The sequence below is a fragment of the Meriones unguiculatus genome, chromosome 1 (assembly GCF_030254825.1).
Source record: "Meriones unguiculatus strain TT.TT164.6M chromosome 1, Bangor_MerUng_6.1, whole genome shotgun sequence".
Lineage (NCBI taxonomy): Eukaryota > Metazoa > Chordata > Mammalia > Rodentia > Muridae > Meriones > Meriones unguiculatus.
In genome coordinates this window covers 99,202,637-99,224,008 of record NC_083349.1, presented here as the reverse complement: position 1 = coordinate 99,224,008, position 21,372 = coordinate 99,202,637, and the positions used below count along the sequence as shown (strand labels likewise).

General features: G+C 47.5%; 1 long non-coding RNA gene across 2 annotated transcripts; it reads right to left on the bottom strand.

Annotated features, from left to right (window-relative positions):
• Window positions 1-1,395: 1,395 nt before the first annotated feature.
• LOC132646338 (uncharacterized) lies at window positions 1,396-16,229 on the bottom strand. Of its 2 annotated transcripts, XR_009584516.1 has the most exons (3): window positions 16,111-16,229; window positions 2,781-4,344; window positions 1,396-1,889 (listed from the first exon to the last, which is right to left on the bottom strand). It is a non-coding gene; the product is annotated as an uncharacterized LOC132646338 (long non-coding RNA). The 2 variants fall into 2 exon arrangements; XR_009584515.1 differs by lacking the exon at window positions 16,111-16,229 and having other exon boundaries at window positions 2,781-10,360.
• Window positions 16,230-21,372: the final 5,143 nt, after the last annotated feature.

Sequence of the window (21,372 nt, the reverse complement as noted above, 5' to 3'; positions counted from 1 at the left end):
GACTTAATGAGCCTCTGCCTTTTGTAACTATTTTTTTTTTAAGACAGGGTTTCTGTATAGCCTTGGCTGTCTTGGAGCTAGATCTGTTGACCAGGTTGGCCTTGAACTCACAAAAATTTGCCAGCCTTTGCCTCTGGAGTGCTGGGATCAAAGGTGTGTACCACCACTGCCCAGCTTCATAGGCTCTTTTAAATATCTAATTTTGATCTTATATTGACTACCCTAACAATGACTTTAATAAAGATTCTAAACCACTGATTTGAGTTTGTTCAGAGTACATATTCCTGAGCACAGCAAACTCACTGTAAAGTGTGAGCCCCTCTGTCCATGCCAGGACTGCATCTTGGTGTCAGGTTAAGGGCCCCAGTGTCAGGCTGCTTACTTGTGAGCTGAAAGTGGTGGTGCATGCCTTTGATCCCAGCACTTGGGAGGCAGAGGCAGGTAGATCTCTGTGAGTTCAAGACTAGCCTGGTTTACCAAGCAAGCTCCAGGACAGCCAGGGTTCCCTCTTTGGAGGGGAAAAAAAAAGAAGAAAGAAAGAAAGAAAGAAAGAAAGAAAGAAAGAAAGAAAGAAAGAAAGAAAGAAAGAAAGAAAGGTCCCTTTGTTCCAGATAATATAAAAATATGGTCCCTTTGTTGCAGATAATATGAAAGTATGGTTTAATAATGTTTGCTATTAGCCCTATAATTATTATAATTATGGTGGCATTATCTAACCTGCTATCACAATCAGACACCTGATAGAATTTAAAATAGTCTTACGTCACCTGGGGCATTTCGGATATTACCTCCTAAGCCGAAGCCCCCATTCCACACCATCTGCTCTGCTGATTTCTATCTGGCCTACCTCCCATCCAGAATCCCCAAATACTTGCTGCTGTTATTCATCTAGGCCAATTTCCTCCATCCATGCCGATCCGGCCATGTGCTTCTCTCCATGCTAACCCATAGAGACCCCCTCTTCCTTCCTCCTCTGATACCTGTTTGCTTTTTCCTCCCATGATCCTCCTGTCCTCATAGCCTGAGAACTTTGGCCACATCTACCCCATTCTGCCCTGCCCAGGTTTAGTCTTCTTATTAGTCAAACAGGAATAATGTCTTGGGCAAGGTTTAATCAAAAAGGATTCATCTGGGCAGCAACCAGACCTTGGGGGTCTAGTAATTACCATTAAAAGACAAAGCAGCAAACCAACCCCCAACAAACCTTGTTAACCTCAGAGCTCATTTTCTGAACTGTGAAATGGGAACATGAAGGCTTTATAGTGTAGCAGCCTTACAAGTTAGAGCTGTTTCTGCACATATGTAAACCACTGAGTCTCCCCCCAGAAAATGCCGGGCCTATTCCTTCCTGCCCTGTACATCGCTGTGCTTAACAGACACTTAAAACTCCAACTCTGAAGGGAAGAAATGATTTTTATTAGAGATAGTTTTGAAGACATGTCAAATCTTGGCTCCGTTTTCAACAGTTGACACCTATCTTTTTTTTTTTAAGATTTTATTTATTATTTATACAACATTCTGCCTGCACACAAGATCTTACTATAAATGGTTATGAGCCACCATGTGGTCGCTGGGAATTGAACTCAGGACCTTTGGAAGAACAGAGAGTGTTCTTAACCTCTGAGCCATCTCTCCAGCCTGACACCTATCTTTTTGAGTAAATATTATGATTACAAAACAATGATGGATAGTGGCATTCTTTCTGTCTCAAGGTGAACAAGATACAGGTGGGACAAGTATGGGCAGCTGTGAAGGGGGTAGGTATCCAAGCTAGAAAGGGGCTCAAGGGAGGCTGTCATCCAGAAAGCGAAGCTTCCAGCCTGGCTTCTCCAAACTGGCTACTTAGCCATTTCCCCAGAGACCTCTCTGGCCCACAGGAGCCTCATTTCCTAGAGGGAGGAAAAGGGAAGAAAGTAAGATCTAGGGAGGCAATGGTGGAATGAACCTTTCGGCCCAGCACTCTGGAGGCAGTGACAGGCAGGCAGGGAGGTGGGTGGGCAAAAAGAGAGAGAGAGAGAGAGAGAGAGAGAGAGAGAAGGAAAAAGAGAGGAGAGAAGGAGAGAGAGAAGGAGGGAGAGAGAGAAGGAAGGAGAGAGAGAAGGAAGGAGAGAGAGAAGGAAGGAGAGAGAGGAGGGAGAGAAAGGTCTGTCAAACATCATATGCTTTTCCTCTGCTCACTCCAAGGCCACTCTCCCTGCATGCAGTGGTGCAATGGTCACAGGGTCCTGTTGAGCCTTCTTCTTCCGTCTTTACTTTCATGGTTCCAGCTGGGCCTGCCTTTCCTTTGCTCTCTGTCAGCTGTCCTTCACCATACACCAGCCCACCTTCACACTGTCCACCAGGAATAGTTTTAGGGGGCCAGGGTGAACGGGGGGGGGGGGGTTGGAATTATGAGCAACTTGACACCAAGTTTGCGCTGCACTGTCTTGTCAACCTAAGAGTTCTAGTTGGCAGGGTGATTTTGACTTCCAGCCCCTAACATTGAAGGCTTTAAAAACACATCTACATCACTACAGTAAGTCCAGGAACATAACCACCTGTCTGCCTTTTTTAGAGTTTTAGGTCAAAAGTCCAGACTCTAGGAATGGGTAAGCTCAGCTCCCAAGATACATCATTTCCAGAGACAAGCAATGGTGGGAAAGCAGAAGAAGGGGATTTAATCGATGCACAGTAGGAAAAAGAGCAAATAAAGGAATGCAATGAACCCAAGCTCATTTTTAGGTTTAAAAGAGAAAGAATGGGCAAAGGAGTGTGAGAAGCAGGCATAATTAAGTCCTCACCAGTGGCAGCCGGTTGGTCACTATTCTGGTTCTGCAAGATGGTCCAAAGTTGTTGCTGTCACCACTTCAAAGGTATGTTCTGGCTCCCATGAGAGTCTGCTCCTTCTGCTCCAGGGTGCAGACTCTCCTTTTGGGGGGGGGGTCATCTTGCTCGGGGATGTAGTGTAAATCATTGTCACTAAGATGTTGATTGGTCAGTCATCCTATTCCTAGAATCCAAGGTAACTTCAAGAAAGAATGGCTCAAGAGGAAAGCAAGAGAGAGTTAGGCCAGTGGCCAGTGCCCTCCTTCGAGCCAAAACCCTCGCTCCACAGATAACAGAAAATCTGTATTAGGGTAGAGAGAGGCGCCTGAAAAGGAAGTTAAATAGTATCCTAAAACCCTTCACAAGATTCTTCATAATTTGGTTATAGGCAATACATGTAAGCCAAAGGGGCTTATAAACCGTAGACCTCAAATATAAGGCAAATAGATCGCAAACCATTGTATATCTTACAAATTACTATAATTTGCATATCCCTTAATTAGTATATTTTGAAACACTCAGATCATTTAACATAGGGGAATCTCAAAAATGCATACATATCATGAGATGGAGTTAAATTTGTCCCTTGTTTTGTTGTTATTGTTCAAGACATTTCAAGATGTGTGCACGTCTGTATGTGCCTGCCTGCCTGTGTCTGTCTATGGCTGCCTGTGTCTCAGGGTCGGGGAAACGCACATACACATGGAAGATTGATATCAGGTGTCCTTCTCAGTCATTCTCCACCTTTTTTTGGAGACAACGTCTTTCACTGAGCCTGAGCTTGCCAGTTCAGCTAAACTGCCTGGCTAGCAACCTGCCCAGTGCTGGGATTACAGGCATGTACCATACAGGCATGTAGTATGCCCCGCTTTTTTACATGGGCTCTGGGGAATCAAAGTCGGGTCTTCATGCTTGCATAACAAACACGTTTCTGACTCAGCCACCTTCTCAGACCCAGAGATGTGTTGTTGTTGTTGTTGTTGTTGTTGTTGTTGTTTTGAGGCAGAGTTTCTCCATGCCGCCCTGGCTGTCCTGTAAATTGATATGTTGACCAGGCCTCGAGCTCACAGCAATCCACCTGCCTCTGCCTCCCAAGTGCTGAGACTAAAGGCGTGCGCCATCACACCTGGTATCTCACTCTTCTTCTCCCAGTCCTGGACAGCCTCTTGTTATCCCATTTGGCCATAGACCTGACCTTGCTTCTCTTCAGACACCTTGAAGCCTTGCCTCTGAGGACGCGTGTGTCCCACTGGCTGGCTGCATACAGGAGGCACTCTTTGGCTCCTGTTGTTTGTGAGACTTGGTTTGTTAATGGGTCTGAGAAGTTATCAAAGTGACAGTTTCATGTGTCAGCTGGCTCTGGATCTTCTGCACAGCTGGGTGACGGGAGTTCCTAACGTAAGTGCAGCAAACTCTGTGACAGACACTTGGAGACAAGAGGCTGCGAGGTGTGGATGACATTCCAAATAGTACAGGAGCGTTTGGAGATCCAGCTTTGGAGACCTTGGAAGAACTGCAGATTGCCACCATCCCAATGGCCTGAGGAGGGCAGAGGACTTAGGAATCAGGTCCAGTCATTTCACTGCCCCACCCAGAGAGTTATCAGCCCACTGGCACCCAACGGTGGCCTATGGCTCTCAACTTTCCTTTCCTTAATGATGGGTGGAAGATTCTGAGAATTTCTAAAGACGATTCTTTCTCCACTGTGCTTGACATACACACTTTATAAGTTCAGGAGCAAGGCCTGCTGTCTGGGATGGCAGAGCTGGGATTCCATTCTTTAATCATCCTTATTTTTAGTTGTGGGGACAAGAGAGTTGAATTACTATGCTATCATTACCTTGGGCTGGACTCCATCTACTCAGAATCTTAGTGGAAAAGTTTGGCCTTCTTTTTTCCTCCCATAGCCTCTAATCTTAGGGGAATGGGTTTGCTCCAAAATCTACAATCTTTTAATAATCTTATTTTTCCCCCTCTTAGGCTTCATCTTCCCCATTGTCGTCATTACTCCCAGATCAGTCAATTCCCCCCACCTGTACACCTACTACCTAGGGAATGCTGTTTTTAAAAGTCATCTTTCCTTTAATAGCTAAGTGTGCAGAATATCAAGGAGGCATCGGGGGAGGTGGGGTGTGATGCCCGTCATGGAATTTGGAGAGCAAGCTGGTGTTCAGGAATTCAGAAGTCAGCAAAGGTGTCGGTCCTCTGTTTCTGGAGACTTGTCTGCCCTCCAGTGAATATCAGAATACACCTCTGATCTGCCTGCTGCCTCTCAGTCCTCCCATGGTAGCTCTGACCTTTCCAGCAGGGCGTGTTACAGTGGCAAGCTTCCCATTGGCTCATGGAGCCTCATGCGGCATCAGATGAGTAACTGTGTCTTCTCTGGCTTCCCACAGCGTTCTGATTAGCCTACTTTGCCTAACCAGAGCCAGCAGGAACTGCCTCAAACCCTCCATATCCCTTGTCACCAACTCTCAAAGGCTTGCTTGACTACCCAGTGATGTTAATTGCCGGAGTCATTCTCTGAGTGTCTATGGTCTTAGAATTCTTTCTCTCCCTCTCTCCCACCCTGTCTTGCTTCTTCTTTGTCACTGTGTTATAATGATTCCCTTGATTTTATTTTTGACACAGGGTCCCATGTTGGCCTCAAATGTACTATGTAGCTGAGGATGATCTTGAACCTCTCATCCTCCTGCCTCCAGCTTATGAGATTACAGACAAGCACTGCCATGCTCCTGCCTGCAAACTGCTGGGAACTGGCTTCATGGCTTTGTGCACCTTAGGTAAGCTTCTACCAAGTGAGCTACATCTCCAGCCCGCACCTTGGTTTTTAATCATCCCTGTTGTCTATTCGGTTGGTGCCATGCCTTTGAACTAACTCATCTTAAAGAGGACGTTAGGGATAGGTGGAGGGTAGGGTGAGGCTGGACAGGAAGCAGCTATGGGCTGTGTTGAGAACATGTGAACTTTTCCAGAGCAAGGCGAGCTGCACACACAGTGGCCCTGACCCCCTTCCCACGAGGAAGCTCAGTGCGGTAGAACAGGGAGGCCTGGCTCTTGGGGTGAGCCACATTAATGAAAATCCTGCAAAGCTGGCAAGCTCACCCATCCCACTCCGCGTCTCCTATTTAGATCAGTACTTCCAAAAAAATTTTTTTTTCTAATCACAGAATCTCCCACTGAAGGCAAATGCAGGCAGAATTCCACAGTTAGAGCTGAGTGGCGGCGGACAAGGAGATGTTGAGATGTGAAGAATGCTTTCCTCCTCCATCTCCCTTTCTCCCACCCCATGTCCCCACAGGCTCCCCATCAAACATCCCAATAATAACTGCCCCCTGAACCAAACCTCTTCCTTTGATCAAAACACTGTAATCTTAGCCTCCCCCGCCCCACATTCCCTTTCCCAGCCACAGGCTAGGACAGATGTTCCCAAGCAGAGAGCCGAAATTCAATCGGAGGCATTCCTCCGGCTGTTTACTTGGTGTTTCATGCCTCACAAGTTCTGGGTACCCTCTGCCTGAATCCTGCCTATGCCAGGACAGCAGGCAGTGCCAGGAAGCGGGGCTGGCATTGGGTGGCAGCAGACACATGAGAGCTAAATCCTGCTTTAGGATGCTCATGTGGCTCCCTTTTGCAGACAGATTCTTGGCTCTGTGGTTTGGGTTTTCCTCATGCTCCTCACACATTCTGCACTGAGAATGCATTGGAGAAGCACCTCAGAGTTCATAAGAAGGATTTGGGAGAGGAAGGAAGGTGTGGAAATACTGATGGCCAAGAAAACCCCACTCCTGAAAAAAGTCCTGGGCAGCACTTAGCAAAGGCCCCCAGCTACTAATAGATGCTGTGTCCTTTTCTCTTAACCTAAGAACCATATTTAACAATGGAGATGGAGATGGCAACGTGTCATCTGGGTATCTTGACATCTCTGGGCACATCCTGGCTCTGCAGTCTGGAGCCAGACACTGCTTCAGACAATGGCTGGAGCAAGTAAGCATCTTTATAAGTTTGGCCAACATTTTCTTTTTTTTCTTCTTTTCTTTTGACTGGTTTTTATTTGTTTGTGCAAAATAGGGTTCCTCTGTGTAGCCCTGGCTGTCCTGGATCGTACTCTTTAGACCAGGCTGGCCTTGAACTCACAAGTGCTCGGATTAAAGGCATGTGCCACCACTGCCCAGCTTGGCTAGCATTTTTTATGAAATAAAAAGGTAGTCTCTATGGTCTCTTCTAGCGCTACTTCTGTAATTAGTGGGTTCTGTAATTAGATGGTTATTGTCCAGCAGACCCTGAGAGCCTCTTTCTGAGCAAAGGAACCATGATGGTTAGTCTTCATTGACAAACGAACTGTATTTGTGCCCATTTGGAAGCCACACCTCTGGGCATATTTATGAAGCTGTTTTAGAGATTTTCGACTGAGGAGAAAAGGCCATCTTGAATATAGACAGTTCCGTCCTTGCATTCGGGTCCCAGACTCAAGGAAAAGGGGAGAAGGAGGAAGTGTGCTGAGTACCAGCATTCACCCCTCTCCTTCCTGACCCCAGCAGTAACATGACCAAGCAAGCTCATGTTCCCACTGCCGTGCCTTCTCCACCATGATGGCTATGTTCTCTCAGGCCTCTCCTTCCTTAAATTGCTTCTCCCAGATATTTTCTCACCGTGATGAGAAAAGTAACCAGACTCTGGGCCAAGTTACATTGGCTAACATCCTCTGTATTAAATGCAATCTGCCTGTGACCCCTGCCCAGGACCTCCCAAAACAAAACAAACAAACAAAAAAAAAAAACTGGCCCAAAATAATCCATATGCCAGGCCAAGGGAAGCTAGCCACCAGGAAAATGGCCATTCTGTCTAAACAGAGCTCCCTTTTATTTATCATGTCTAGACTCTGACACCCTTTTGTGTCCAAAAGAAGAATGTAATGTTCTTATTAAAACATCAACAACACACACACACCAGCCAAGCAGTGGTGGCACACACCTGTAATCCCAGCACAGGCAGAGGCAGATGGATCTCTGAGTACAAGGCCAGCCTGGTCTACACAGTGAGTTCCAGGATAGCCAGGGCTGCACAGAGAAACCCTGTCTCAAAACAAACAAAACAAAACAAACACCAGAGCAACCTGGGCAGACGATATCCTCGCTGTCCCATTTCTTCAGGGCACTCCTATCACCGACTTTAGGAGCACTGGGACCAAGCACAGCTGTGTCGCTCTTTTCCTCATTTCCCCATGTGCCCTTGCAGTTAATACCTATCAGGTGTGCAGACCCAGGCCTGTTTTGCCCTTGCAACCTGAAAGCACCTGAGATATAATTGCTTCATTCTGTTTCATCAGCAGTTGATGAGTAAATCCTGGGTCTTACATCTCCTGGGCTGCATGTAACTTGAGCATCAGGTATCACTACTTGTTCCTGTTCCAGCAGATAGAATTGAATCCATGTGGCTCAATGAAACAAACACGTGTTCCACGTCAGGAACCCTGAGTGCATTATTACTACCCAGGGACATAGCCTTGAAAAAGGTGTGTGAGGTCTGTCCTGGAGTCAATGCTACGCCATCTCTCCGCTCCCTAGGACCTTTTCAGAAAGAGGTCCGATGGGCCCGTGGATGTGGATGTAAACTACACAATGGTAAATGGTTGCCCTGAGAACCCAGACATACTGCAAGGGGCATGAAGGCAAGACAGTGCAAAAACTAGCAATCGTGCCTCTGAAACCGATTAGACCATGCAAGGATGACTTGTACAAATTGCTTACCCTGGCTAGGCCTCTGTTTTCTCGACTGTGAAATGAGGGTGTTAAAAGAACCTACCTTAGGATAACTAAGTTAATATCCACCCAGGGTTTGGACAGGCCTAGTGTATAGTAAGGGCTCTATAGATGTCAGTACTGTGAAGAATACAGTACTCTGGCCACATCACATTCCTGGGCTCCCAGACTCTTCTTTTGCACCTGGATTTGAAACAACATCTTGTGCCTTTAGAACGCTTGAGAGGAAGTTTGGTGGGTTCAAAATGTCCTTTTCCTGCAGGAGTGGTGCTGCGCCTTCTATTCAGCTCCAGTTGACTGTCCCTGCCTCCCACGAGCCTCAGATCTCTCCTGTGCCTTCACTGCCTCCACTGCTGCTGGAAAAGACGTCCTGGTATTCCATCCCACAGTCACCTGTCGTGATATCCCAGAAGCATGTCCTACTCCCAGTACTCCTCATCTGCTTGGCTGCCTGAGCACACAACACACAGACTAGGAAAGCTGAGTCCAGAAGCAGCCCAGGCCTGGCGGCTCCTGTGAGAAACCCTAAAGGTTTATTATTTGCTTTAAACATCTTCAAAGAACTTTTCCTTTAATTTTCCAGTTAGTTTCTATGTTAGGAAACATAGAAACACATTCCCTGAATCTGGAATGAAGCATATAGTTTTTTTTTAATATATTTTTAATTAAAATAGATTTACATCACTTTTTATCCTCATTTCCTCTCTCCAACTCCTCCCAGCTCCCGTCCCTCAACACCCCCACGTACCCCTTCTCTCAAGCTGATGGCCTTTTCTTGATTATTATTGTTAAATATATATGAGAATGTATGTATGTGTATGCACACCAATATATACAAATTCAGCTTTCTGAGTCTGTCTTTGTTGATGGCGTCTATATGGTTTTGAGGCTGACCACCCTGCACTGGACGACCAATGAGTGGGCTCCTCCCTGAGAGAGACTTAATTCTGACTAGTTGCTTGTAGTTCATTGTCTAGGGTTGGGACTCAAACCTCCCACGCTATCATGTCTGTGGACACTGCTTCAGCCTTGCTTCTGCCCTATTTCTAGGAGAGACTTCTCTGCAGATGTCCTGGTGTTCTGGCAATCTTTCTGGCACCACTTCCCCGGGCTATAGAAGCAGAAGCTGTGATGTAGACAAACCCACTGGAGTGGGAATCTACTGGGGTGGGCTCCTTAGGATCTGTTGATCTCAGTATGTGTCCAGTTGTGGTTTTCTGTGCTGGGCTTCATTTTCCATGAGAGAGGTGAAGTGAATACATCTTTTCTTTTTCTTTTTCTCCTTCTTTCTTTCTTTTTTTTTTTTCAGACAGTGTTTTTCTGTGTAGCCCTGAAACTCACTCTGTAGATCAGGCTGGCCTCAAACTTAGAGATCCACCTGCTTCTGCCTCCCGAGTGCTGGGACTAAAGACATGCACCACCACGCCCGGCTTGAAGTGGGAACTTTTAAAAGCTTTATGTCTACACAAAAAGCATACTCAGATACGCTGCTGGCTGGGCAGTTGCTGTGAACCTCGTTGGTGGACCCTGGAGAGAAGTGCAGTGCAGCCAGCCTCCAGTGGCCTCTCTCTGCCATTGGAGGAGAGCCATGCAAACAAGCGAGCTCCAGCCCCAGAGGGCCTGGCCCGGTGTGACCAGCCTGCTTGGCAAAGCGCTGGGCCAAGAAGCTGCTTTCTGCCATCTATCCCCACAGTTGCTTCCGCAATGATTTTAATTCAATCTGACCCAAGATGACCCTGTGGTTGGTCCCTTGGAGGGTCGCCTCTAGGACAAGAGAATAGGATTAGATGTCCACCCACCCTTTAGCATCTCCTCAATGTGTTGTCAGCTGCTGGCTGGATTTCTACACTTTCACACAACGTGTTGTCAGTGACACCCTCGTGTCCGGCCAGGATGCCATCCTTGGCTGGGAGAGTAGATTTCCTAACACCAGATGTGGCCTGCAGACAGCCATGCAACAGTGGCTGGTTCCCAGGATCTGCTCAGATGGTACAGGGCCCTTGTCCTTGAATCACTACCCAAGCCAAAAGCTGGGGCTCTGTCACCCCAGCCTCCACAGTCCCTCCATGACTAAGACTTAGGTAAGAACTGACAGGAGTCCGTCCTGGGTCTAACTCAGGTGCCAGTGAACAGCCCCAGAAGGCCTCTGAGTCAGGAAGGGCTGGGCAGAGCATTTGCACCAAGTTACCAGGTCACAGAGCCCCTGTTGTGTGGCCTGAATCACGCCATCCTCTGTATAGGTGCTTTAGTGTGACAGGCATTGCGGGGTTTCTCTGCAGTGGTCAAAAATATGTTAACAGGCTTCTCCTTGCCTACTCTCAGAAACAAATCTAAGTTTGTTTTTGGTGATGATGGTGGTGGCAGTGATGGTGGTTTTTAAGATCTCATGTTGCCCAAGCTGGCCTCAAACTCCTGATCTTCCTGCCTCCCCAGCATGGCTGTTACATGTATGTGCCACTCTGCCCACTTCTTTTTTCATTTTAAGATGTTCTGTGAACTGAGACACTGTTGTTGTAAATCCCATTTTGCAACTCAGCGAAGGTCTGTGACATGCCAGGATGTGAATCCACTCTGCCTCTCAGCCATTATTTAAACAGCATCAAGCCAACACAGCCGGCTGAGCAGTGCACAAGGTGCTGTCACGGACACATAGAGGTTAACTTCCTGATCCCCGGCTGTGGTGATAGTCCAGTTAAGACCCTCAGAGACTACCTAGAGCAGAGGCTGACAAGTCTGATCCCAGCACTCAGGAGCCAGAGACTAGGAAACTGCTATGAGTTGGGCTACAGCTCGAGACCCTGTCTCAAAAGCAGACAGATCTCTGAGTTTGAGGCCAGCCTGATCTACAAAACGAGTCCAGGACAGCCAGGACTACACAGAGAAACTCTGTCTTGAAATAAATAAATAACAAATAAACAACAACAAACAGAATAAAGCCAAAGACCAAGTATAGTGGAGTACGCCTTTAATCCCAGCAGGGGCCGGTGAATCTCTCTGAGTTGTAGGCCAACCTGGTCTACAGAGCGAGTTCCAGGATAGCCAGAGCTACATAGTAAGACCCTGGAAGGGTGTACAAAAAACAAACAACAAAAGACCATCAGAGACCATAAATGCAGGATCAGCTATAGACCCTCACCTCATATTAAAAAAAAAAAAAAAAACACTAATCTGTATTCTCATAAGAAAAGAAAATCAGGATTGGATTTTTCCCTTGAGGAATACTTTATAAGCAAAGGACGTCTATCTCTCCCATCATCTGGCTCCCATTAGTCCCATCCCCCCATCCTCCTTCCACTGGAGGGTAGACTTGAGTGATATATAAGATCACTGGCTACACAGCGGGAGTTCAACCTCGGGGGCCAGAATTGTCCTTATCCTGTAAACTGATCTAAAGCAGACCATAGCCACCAGCTGGGGCAGCTAGGCGAAATCCTCTGGAGGTGAGAGCCTGATGCTATAATGTCAGAATAGGAAGAAAATGGCGGAGCCTGAGAGAGAGGAGGTGCCTATGGCCAGAGAGAGAGGGATGTACTGGAGTGAAATTAGAAGACAGAGCCTGTGCAGAAAATCACCTGTGGCATCCAGGCAATATGGTAAGAAAACAGCAGCTGTTTCTACAGACAAATGCACCCCCTTAACAAGATAAGGAACCAAAGTGTTGCAGGTAAAAACCACAGGACAGCTTTGCAAGTCTACCTTAGACAAGAGTGCATTCAAAGCAGCGTTTGGGGTCATGGGGCAGGGGGTGTCAGAAAGCTGGAATCATCTGGAAATAATTCAGCAAGATTGGGGCTAATACAAGCTGAGCCTTCTCAGGTCTAGATCCCCGAGTCTCAGGGCTTAGACAGCCGTTCCGCTTAGCTCTGTGCCAAATGGTTAGATTCCGTAGACACCTCGTGAGAGAGGCGGCCTAGGGACCAGTGGGGACCGGCTGTGAATCCCTGGGTATTTCCTCTGGAAAGGCCATCTCTCCTGAGCCCTGGATGGTTCTGGAAGAAGGTGACCTAAGGTCTTAAACATCTCACGCCCTTTTGCTGTTTAATAGTTTCTTTGTGGCTTTTTTATGTAATATCCTTTGCAGAAACAGACAAAGCTTTTACGTCATCTAGCTCAGTGCTTCCGGGGATGTTGTGCCCATCATCAAATCAGCTCCTTTAACCTTGGACCGGAGGAGGAGACACAGCCAGTCCAGTGTATAGTTAGAGCAACTCAATCTGCCTTCTTTGAGGGAAGTGAAAAAAATAATAAAATGTTTTGTTTTTTTTTTTAAATAAACAATGACCTGAGTTGATGGAGTCCCAACTACCCTGGTCTCCCCTGAGGTAGCTCAATTAGCCAGGCTACAGAGAAGTGTTCCTTAGACCTGTGCCAGCTGGGTCTCGCCTTGGGGAGGAGTCACATGACAGGCCCGCAGCAACTAGGACAGCTCATATGAGCCCTGGTTACTTTGCACCTTCAGGTACCTTTATTCCAACGGTTCTAGCCCTCCTCTCAACCTGTAGGGAGGATGGCGGCCCTCTCCCACCCAGCTCACTTTGCTTCCCTCTCCCACTGCTAACTGGCTCTCTCTGCCTGGATCCGGGCCCGCCGACACATTCCAGGATGGAGGCAATTCCTTCCTGCGCCAGTTGTCAACCAAGAGAGATGAGGTGGAGGACAGATGTCTGCTAGGGGAGCCAGTGGACTGTGACCCCAGTGGAGTCACCTGGGAGAGGGCGGTGGGGAGACAGCTCACAGCAGTAGGAGGCTGGGTTACATAAGCCAAGCATGTGGGTTTGCCCACTGCCAGTCACCTGCTGTTAATTAATAAGCTGCCTGTCAGGAGCCCAACAAGGAAATAATCTTCCTACTTAAGCAAGCTCGCCTCCCTGTAGGCGTGAAGGCACTTTGGCACAGTCATCAGTCCAACGATAACATACATTGGACCAAAGAGTGTGACCAGAATGTGACGACAAAAAGACCAGGGTTCCTGTTCAGTCAAGACAGGCAGAACAGACCTTCGTCATAAGTCAACGGGTCTGTTCAGCCCACGTTATTCACATAACAGGATTGCCTACAGCACACCAAAATCCTGCGGAAGCGCTGAGTGTTGAATCAGACAGCAGCGGGTCTTCCTTCCAAAGGGGCATTTTTTCCAGACAGATGGAACAGTGTGTGCAAACGCTAGAGAGGGGGGCCAGTGTCCTCCAGTCCTGACGTGATCAAATTCAGCTCAGGTTCCAAGGGCAGAAGCCAAGCCTTCCTGCCCAGGGGGCCACCAGCAAAGCTTGAAATCTGAGTAGGGAGAAAGATGTCAGGACCAGTGGGCAGCCCAGGGGAGAGAAGGGAGCTCGGCCTTTTGCTGGGGGAGCCAGCCCTGACGTCTGCTAGCGTGGAGGCTGGCCACCCGGAATCCTTGGAGGTGATGTGTGGGGCGCCGACCTGGTTCGGATGACAAGCGCCCGAAGCGCAGCTGCCCGCAGGAAATACTGGTCTGCTTTGCTTGAAGAAAGAGCGGGATCCAGTGTGGGGCACAACTTCAGCCCCAGCACTTGAAAGCAGACTCGGGGGCATCTCTGTGAGTTCCAGGCTAGCCTAGTCTACATAGGGAGTTTCAGACCAGGGCTATATAATGAGCCCCTGTCAACACATACACAGAGAAAGAGAGAGAGAGAGAGAGAGAGAGAGAGAGAGAGAGAGAGAGGACACTGGAAAGCCCCCGTAGCTGGCCTTTCGGGAAAACAAGAGCTCTCACAGAGACCGCAAGTGGAGCGCTGCGCTCATCTGTACACAAGAGAGGGTTTTGAAAGTGCCCTGGGGAACCCAGAAGGGTTGCAAAGGGAGCAAAGGTTACAGAACATAACTGAATTTACTGCAGGCATATTTTCTGCCTCTGAAGCAACAATGTGATGGTCCCTCAAACATCAGACTCGACTCAGCAACACTCTCCCTGGCTCCATCCCTCAGTTTGTGATCATCTCCCCGAACCTCATGAACACCTCACACCTAACATATCCAACCTGAGCTTCATCACCATCCCTCTTCTGGGTCCTCTCCAATGCACAGGCAAAGAGTTCCCTCAGCTCACCTTGGCACTTGACCCAGAAATCAGGAAGGGTGTGTCTCCCACCTCTTTTCTCAACCCCCCTAATGCTGCGACCCTTTCAGACAGTTCCTCATGTTGTGGTGACCCCCAACCACGAAATCGTTTTTGTCACCACTTCATAACTGTAATTTTGCTACTCTTATGAATTATGATGTAAACATCCATGTTTTCTGGTGGTCTTAGGTGATCCCTGTGAAAGGGTTGATCAACACCCCCCCAAGGGGTCATGACCCCCGGGTTGAGAACCACAACTCTAATAATTTCACTCTGGAAACCACAGTCCTGGTGTTCGGTGACTTCTGCTGTTCTAACAAGTTGCTACAAACTTAGAGGCTTAAACCACAACACAAATTTATCACCTTGTAGTTCTGAAGGTCAGAAGTCCTGAAACCCAAGGTGTCAGCAATAATGTATCCTTTTAGGGGGCTCCTAAAGGAAGAGCCGGTTTTCTGCCAGCCTGAGCTTCTGCAGGCCTCTCCCTCTCTCTTCAAAGCCAGCAACGTGGGAGCTTCAGATCTCTTCTTAATTCTGACTTTCCTCCTGGGCTCCCTCTATAAAGGGAGATGGTTCGCATCCCTAGACCCTCATTCACGTTTGCAAAGACCTTCTGCCTTGCAGGGGAACTGATTTGCAGGTTCCACCGCTTAGAAAACAGACTCCCTTTGGAGGACTGTTGTCTTACCTACCAAATTCATCACCCCGGAGTCATTGCCACTCTGTGTCACACCCACAGTCACCAGGAAATTCCCCAATGCACAGGAAGGATTTGATGGGGGTTAAAAAGAGCAAGAGGAGAAAATAAAAAGAGAGGAGGGAAGATGCTCCTGCAGCAGACTTCCTGGAAGACAGGATGCCACCTTTCAGTCTGTCACCCCGTTTGCCCCTCTACAAAGCATTCTTCCGCTTTCTATCTCTTTCTACCCTTTCTTTTGGTCACGGAACCTTTGCTGCTTCCTATGTTTGAAATATTATCTACTTTTGGGGGAGAGGGTGGGGTTAAGTTAGTCTCCTTCTAAAGACCAGGAAGACCTGGAGTCCAAGCTTGCCTTGAACTGATGGTCCTCCTGCCGAAGCCTCCCGGGTCTTTTTTAAATATTTATTTATATGTATATGGTTGCTCTATCTGTATGGACAGCTGCACGCCAGAAGAAGGATGATCACATTATAGATGGTCGTGAGCCACCACGTGGCTGCCGGAAATTGAACTCAGGACCTCTGGACAAGTGGACAATGCTCTTAACCTCTGAGCCATCTATCTCTCCAGCCCCCCAACATGCTGCTCTTACCCGAGCCCTTTTCTCACAGTTGTATAACTGCCTGTCGGCTGCCTGTGTGCTGCTCTGAGCTGTAAGGACCTTAGCGGGAAGAGCCCAGTCATCTCGTTCTCTGAGTACACAGTGTACAACCATCAACCTGCCGCAACCCAGTGCTAGGCTCGCAGGCGTAATCCCACCATACCTCACAACGCCACCTGTTTCATTGACAACTTCGTCATCAAATCTGCTTGGTCAAACCTGCCGGCGCTGGCTTCCGGCAGCCTCGACCCAGGGTTCTACTTTCCTAGATTTACTTCTTCCTTTATGACCGGCCTGACTGAAGGGAGGGATTAGTGACAAAGGGACCGGTGACGACGTCAGTAGCCACTTTCCTGGGGGAAGGGAGGGAACATGCACAGTTCAGTGTTTGTCATCTGGCCTCGGCTCTGGAAGGCAACTGAGGACAAGGCCCTGGCAGGGAGAAAGAGCTGGGAGGTTGTCCAAAGTGGAGATCCAGAGGGAGGTTTCCCTGCGTGGGTCCCATGGGCAAGGCTGCACCTGCTGTCTACAGCACCCTCACTGGCCAGAGCCGGACTCCAGGGATGTAATAAGAATTCCAGGCCGACACATGAGGTGGCAGCTGGTCACCAGCCATGCTAATGTTGTGAGGAGACAGGGCCAGTGTGACCTGTTCAAGCAGGCATGCATGACTTGGCTCACATTCCTTCCCACCCACCCCTACTCTCATTTTTCCTCCTCTCCCCTCTGTACCTCCAAATGCCAGATGCACTCAAATGGGCAATGCCATCAAATGTCTAGCCCCTTCAACAAATGTCACAATGGATGAGAGCCAATCGTTAATGAATGACTTCAGTCAGGCTTAGTGGTGCAGGTCTGTAAGCCTGACCAAGGAAAGAGGATCAAAAGTTCAAGGCTAGCGGGCCAGCAGCCTGCCCCAGGCATAAATGAGTTTGCTGTCAAGCCTAAAGTCCTGAGTTCAATTCCCAGAGCCCACTAGGTGGAAGGAAAAAGACAACCCTAGGCTGGAGAGATGGCTCAGAGGTTAAGAGCATTGGCTGTTCTACCAAAGTTCCTGAGTTCAATTCCCAGCAACCACATGGTGGCTTACAACCATCTATAATGAGATCTGGTGCCCTCTTCTGACCTGCAGGCACACATGCAGGCAGAACACTGTATGAATAATAAATAAATAAATAAATCTTTAAAAAAAAAAAAAAAGACAACCCCTACAGCTTGTTCTGTGACCTTCACATGTGAGCTATGATACACACATGGACACACAGACACACAATGGAGACACACAGGCACCAATGCACACATATGCAGGCACGCACGCGCACATGCACACACATGAACAAAAGCACATGCATGCACACATGCTCATATACACCCACACATGCACACACAAATTATAAATAAATAACGTAAAACGATGTTCACGGCTAGTGAGATCCTGTTTTAAAAAGAAAAAAAAGCAGTCTGGAGAAATGGCTCAGAGGTTAAGAGCACTGGCTGCTCTTCCAGAGGACCCAGGTTCAATTCCCAGCACCCACATGGCAGCTCACAACTATCTGTTCAGTTCCAGGTGGTCTACTGCCCTCTACTGGCCTCCTTGGACACTGCCTGCACATGCAGTCAAAACACTCATGCAAGTAAAATAAAAATAAAATCTTTAAAGTTACTATTAATAGACCCCTACAGCCCTCTTTTTTTTTTCAGCTACATGAAAAGTTTTGTTTTGATTTTTTTCCCAGCTTTACAACTGATTATTTTTTCTTGATGGCCATCTAGGTTGTTTCAGGTTTTTTTCCTCTTTCAAACACTTCGACAGTACCTTCTTCTCACTAGCCTGTGTACAAGAGTCTCTTAGGCGGACAGTGTCTCCACAGCTGCGTGGAGAGCAAGTTCTAGTCATCACCCACACACAGGCGTGTTCCCAACTCCACATCTTCCCCAGCTCTTTGGCAAACCTTTTGGTTCTCCCCAATCTTGGGGGTTTATAATGGAATCTCGCTTTTCCTTACCTTAACTTCCCTGATTACTAGTAAGATTGCACCATTGTGCACTTATAAGACCTATGTTTGCACCATCCATATCTTCTGCCTAATTTTGTCTGTTGCCTTTTTTTCAAGCTTTAGTTTCTTGTAATATGTTTCATTCTTTTTTTTTTTTTTTTTTTTTTTGGCACATTAAAGCGTTTGTTTCCTTTATGAATGTTAGCTGAAGCCTTTTTTGTTTTCTAACTATGGTTGGTAAATAAAAGTGCAAGTGATTTTTTTTTTGCATAGTGATCTAATATCCTCACAACATTCACCTACTCGTTTTACAGAGCTCTTTTCAATAACAACTCTAAATTTGTTTTATATCTCTTTATCACACCCCCCCCACACACACACACACCAAAAAAAATCCATCATCAAAGGCTTTCTCTTGGTGAAATAAGATTAGGGAATCTGCTAGGTAATGAACAAGCTTGTTTTGAAACCTCTGGCTCTCCTATACTCTGTCAGCTGGGACAGCAACGCCCCCTTCTGGCAGCCTGCCAGCAGGACAGAACTCCCCTGGAGATGGCAGCTGCGTTTGCTTAGATCAAAGAGCCAGAGTTCCCAGCCTAGCTGGAGGTCAGCCTCACCACTACAAAACAGTGATACCGGCACAGAAGACTCGGCCACCTGGATTAGACCAAATGACCTGATTAGAGCATGGCCTTTCTTGATTGTCCACATCCACTCTACACTTCCCTTCCCAAAGTCCCAGGGACATCAGCACACAGGCCACAGGGAGGAGACAGCCACCCACCCACACCCCTGGCCTGCTCTCAAACTGAGCCCCAACTCAAGGTTTACATCTAAAATGGCCACATGGACCCTGAAGAAATTGGGCAGCCTCAAGGCTCCGTGCAGAGCCCACAAAAAATGTGTTCTGTGAATTGCTGGATCTCCTCGGGTCAGCCTTGGTGATGCTGGAGGAGAGCTGGAAGAGAAGAGAGGAATGAATGTCCATATATCAGGCACTGGCCACTCCTGGACCCCAGCTGTCGCCACAGAATGGTAGGTAAGTGATTTTCCCAGAGAGCTCCATCACTTCTCTCGTTTCCCCAGGTCATACCGGGTTCTGACGGCCTAAAAATGTAAGACCTGGCTTTATTTCTATCATCAAAGCTATGAAAACTGACTGTGCCTGAGAGTCAGACGGGTTTGAGTTCAAATCTCCGTGTGAACGCAAGCACGCCATAGTCAACCCATAAAAGCTTCGGTTTCTTCCTCTGTCTAAAGGAGAAGAAAATCATTTCCTGTGAGACTGTTGCAATGACTGGGTTCAATTTAAATAAAGTGGACCACACCAAATTGGCTGCTCGAAAACGGGGTTGGGGTCCTTGGAAGGATGTGTGGAGTCCTTGAAAGGTTACACAAGGAGATAATGAGTCAGTTCCCTGTCTAATGGCGTGTTGGATACTTGCCAATCTTCCTTCCCCCCTCCGCACCCCGTGAATCAAGAAAGGAGAGACAGCCTGTATGTGTTCAGGATAGAATTTGTTTAGCAAACATCAACCCACTTTCTGCTTAGGACAGATCTGTAGGCTGGTTAGAACTGGCATAAGCCATGCTTCAGATGAAGAAACAAAAGTTCCAAGAAGCACGGAAATGTCCAAAAGTCACATGTTGGATACAAAAGACAGGAAGCTGTGTGTGTCCTTTCCAGGATCCTGACTGACTGGGGCCCTGGGTCATTATCTTTCTGATAGCTGTCCTGACAGCTAGTCTCAGGCCGCAGATCACTGCAGAGCATTTAACCCGTTTCCTAGACAGAGCAAAGCGCTGGGTTAGAGGATAAATTGATCATTTCATTCCCATCAGCAACAGTTGCCTGACCCACGTGACCCTTCCAGTCTCCAGGGTTTTCCTGCTAACAAGAATTGACTGGAGAGCTATTGTTTTTATTGTTCTTGTGTTTCACAGGAACTGCGGTTCTGTGCACTGTCCTGAGCTGGAAAGTGCAATCAGATAATGGTGGAAACAAAGGTTAGTAGCTAGAAAAGAGTGAAAAAGAAGTGTTTTAGAGGAATCAGCAAATCGTTATTTAAATGTAAAGCATGCCTGCACTTCTCTGCCGTGGTCATGATAGTGACCTTGCAATTTGCACTCTAAAGGTCTTCTCGACCAAACGTGTGTCTGTTTCATCCTCTACGCATCTGGCCTGGCATCTGGCAGATAAACAACTGGCCCCATCTTCTCAGAAATGCCTCCTCCTCTGGCCTTTAGTCATATCCAGCTTGTTTGTCTCTTTAAATGAGGTCAACCCGGTGTGACTAGAGAGATACAGTATACCACAGGGAAAGCCTATGAAGAAGAAAATTAAGGGAAAATCCGATGCCTGGAACATGATCCTGTGAGGGACCTAAAAAGGAATATACCTCTGGAACCTGAAATATGGTCTATCTCTAGGAATGTAAAGAATGCACACTGTTCTCTGTCAGACAGATTACTCATTGCTTTGCTTTGCGGCTCTTTTGTACGTGTGCGCATGCGTGTGAGCGTGTGTGAAAGAGAGAGAAACAGGGTTTCTCTGTGTAGCCCTGGCTGTCCTGGAACTCCTGGAGAGTGCTGGGATAAAGGGAAAGCAGGTGTCACTACGCATCGCTGTTGGACTACTTTAATTCATGCCTGGTCTAAGAGGCAGAGCAACACAAGCGTGTCATTCACTAACACAGACACACACACCCATAAATAAAAATTGTTAGGACTCAAACCCAGGACAAATGGCTAATGTGCCTTTTAACATATTAAAGCTGATGCTGGTTCTCCCAGTATCCTCCTGGCTAGCATACCCCCCCCCATCCTAAACTCTGGGCTTTCTTCTCACTAGCTCCTCTGGCCCCTGTATAACCCAGGCTACCCCTTGTCCGAGGCTCCTCTTTTGCTCTCCCTCCCCAGATGGCCAAGTTCACTCTGGACTCTCCTTGATGACTCTGCCTCTAGCTGTATAGTACTTTTATCTACAGTAAACTTTCCCCTCCACCATACCTAGAAGCGTCATGTCCTCCTTCTATTTCTGTTTTCATTCAAAAATAGTAAAGATCAATCTTTTAAAAAACGCGACAACAATGACAGGGGCTTGGAGCAGCCTTTCCTTTTACACAGTCCACGGGACTGCTGTGCGGTAAGAGGACTTGCTATCCTCTTCTTCAAAAGGATGGTTTGGGAGTTTTGTTTCTCTTTTCCTAGGTAAAAACCGACATGCCGGCTAGTTAAGTTGTATATTTTCTCCGGTTACAGGCGTGATTTTGAAAGGCTCCGGAAGGCACCTTCCTTACCAAGGCTCCTCCCAGGTGGCCTGGGCTTTTGCTTGCGTGTTCATTTGCATTTGGTCTTGTTTTGTGTTCTGTGACCTTTGCACATTTTTCTTCCCACTTGCCCCAAGCTTCTCAGACGCATCAAAGGAA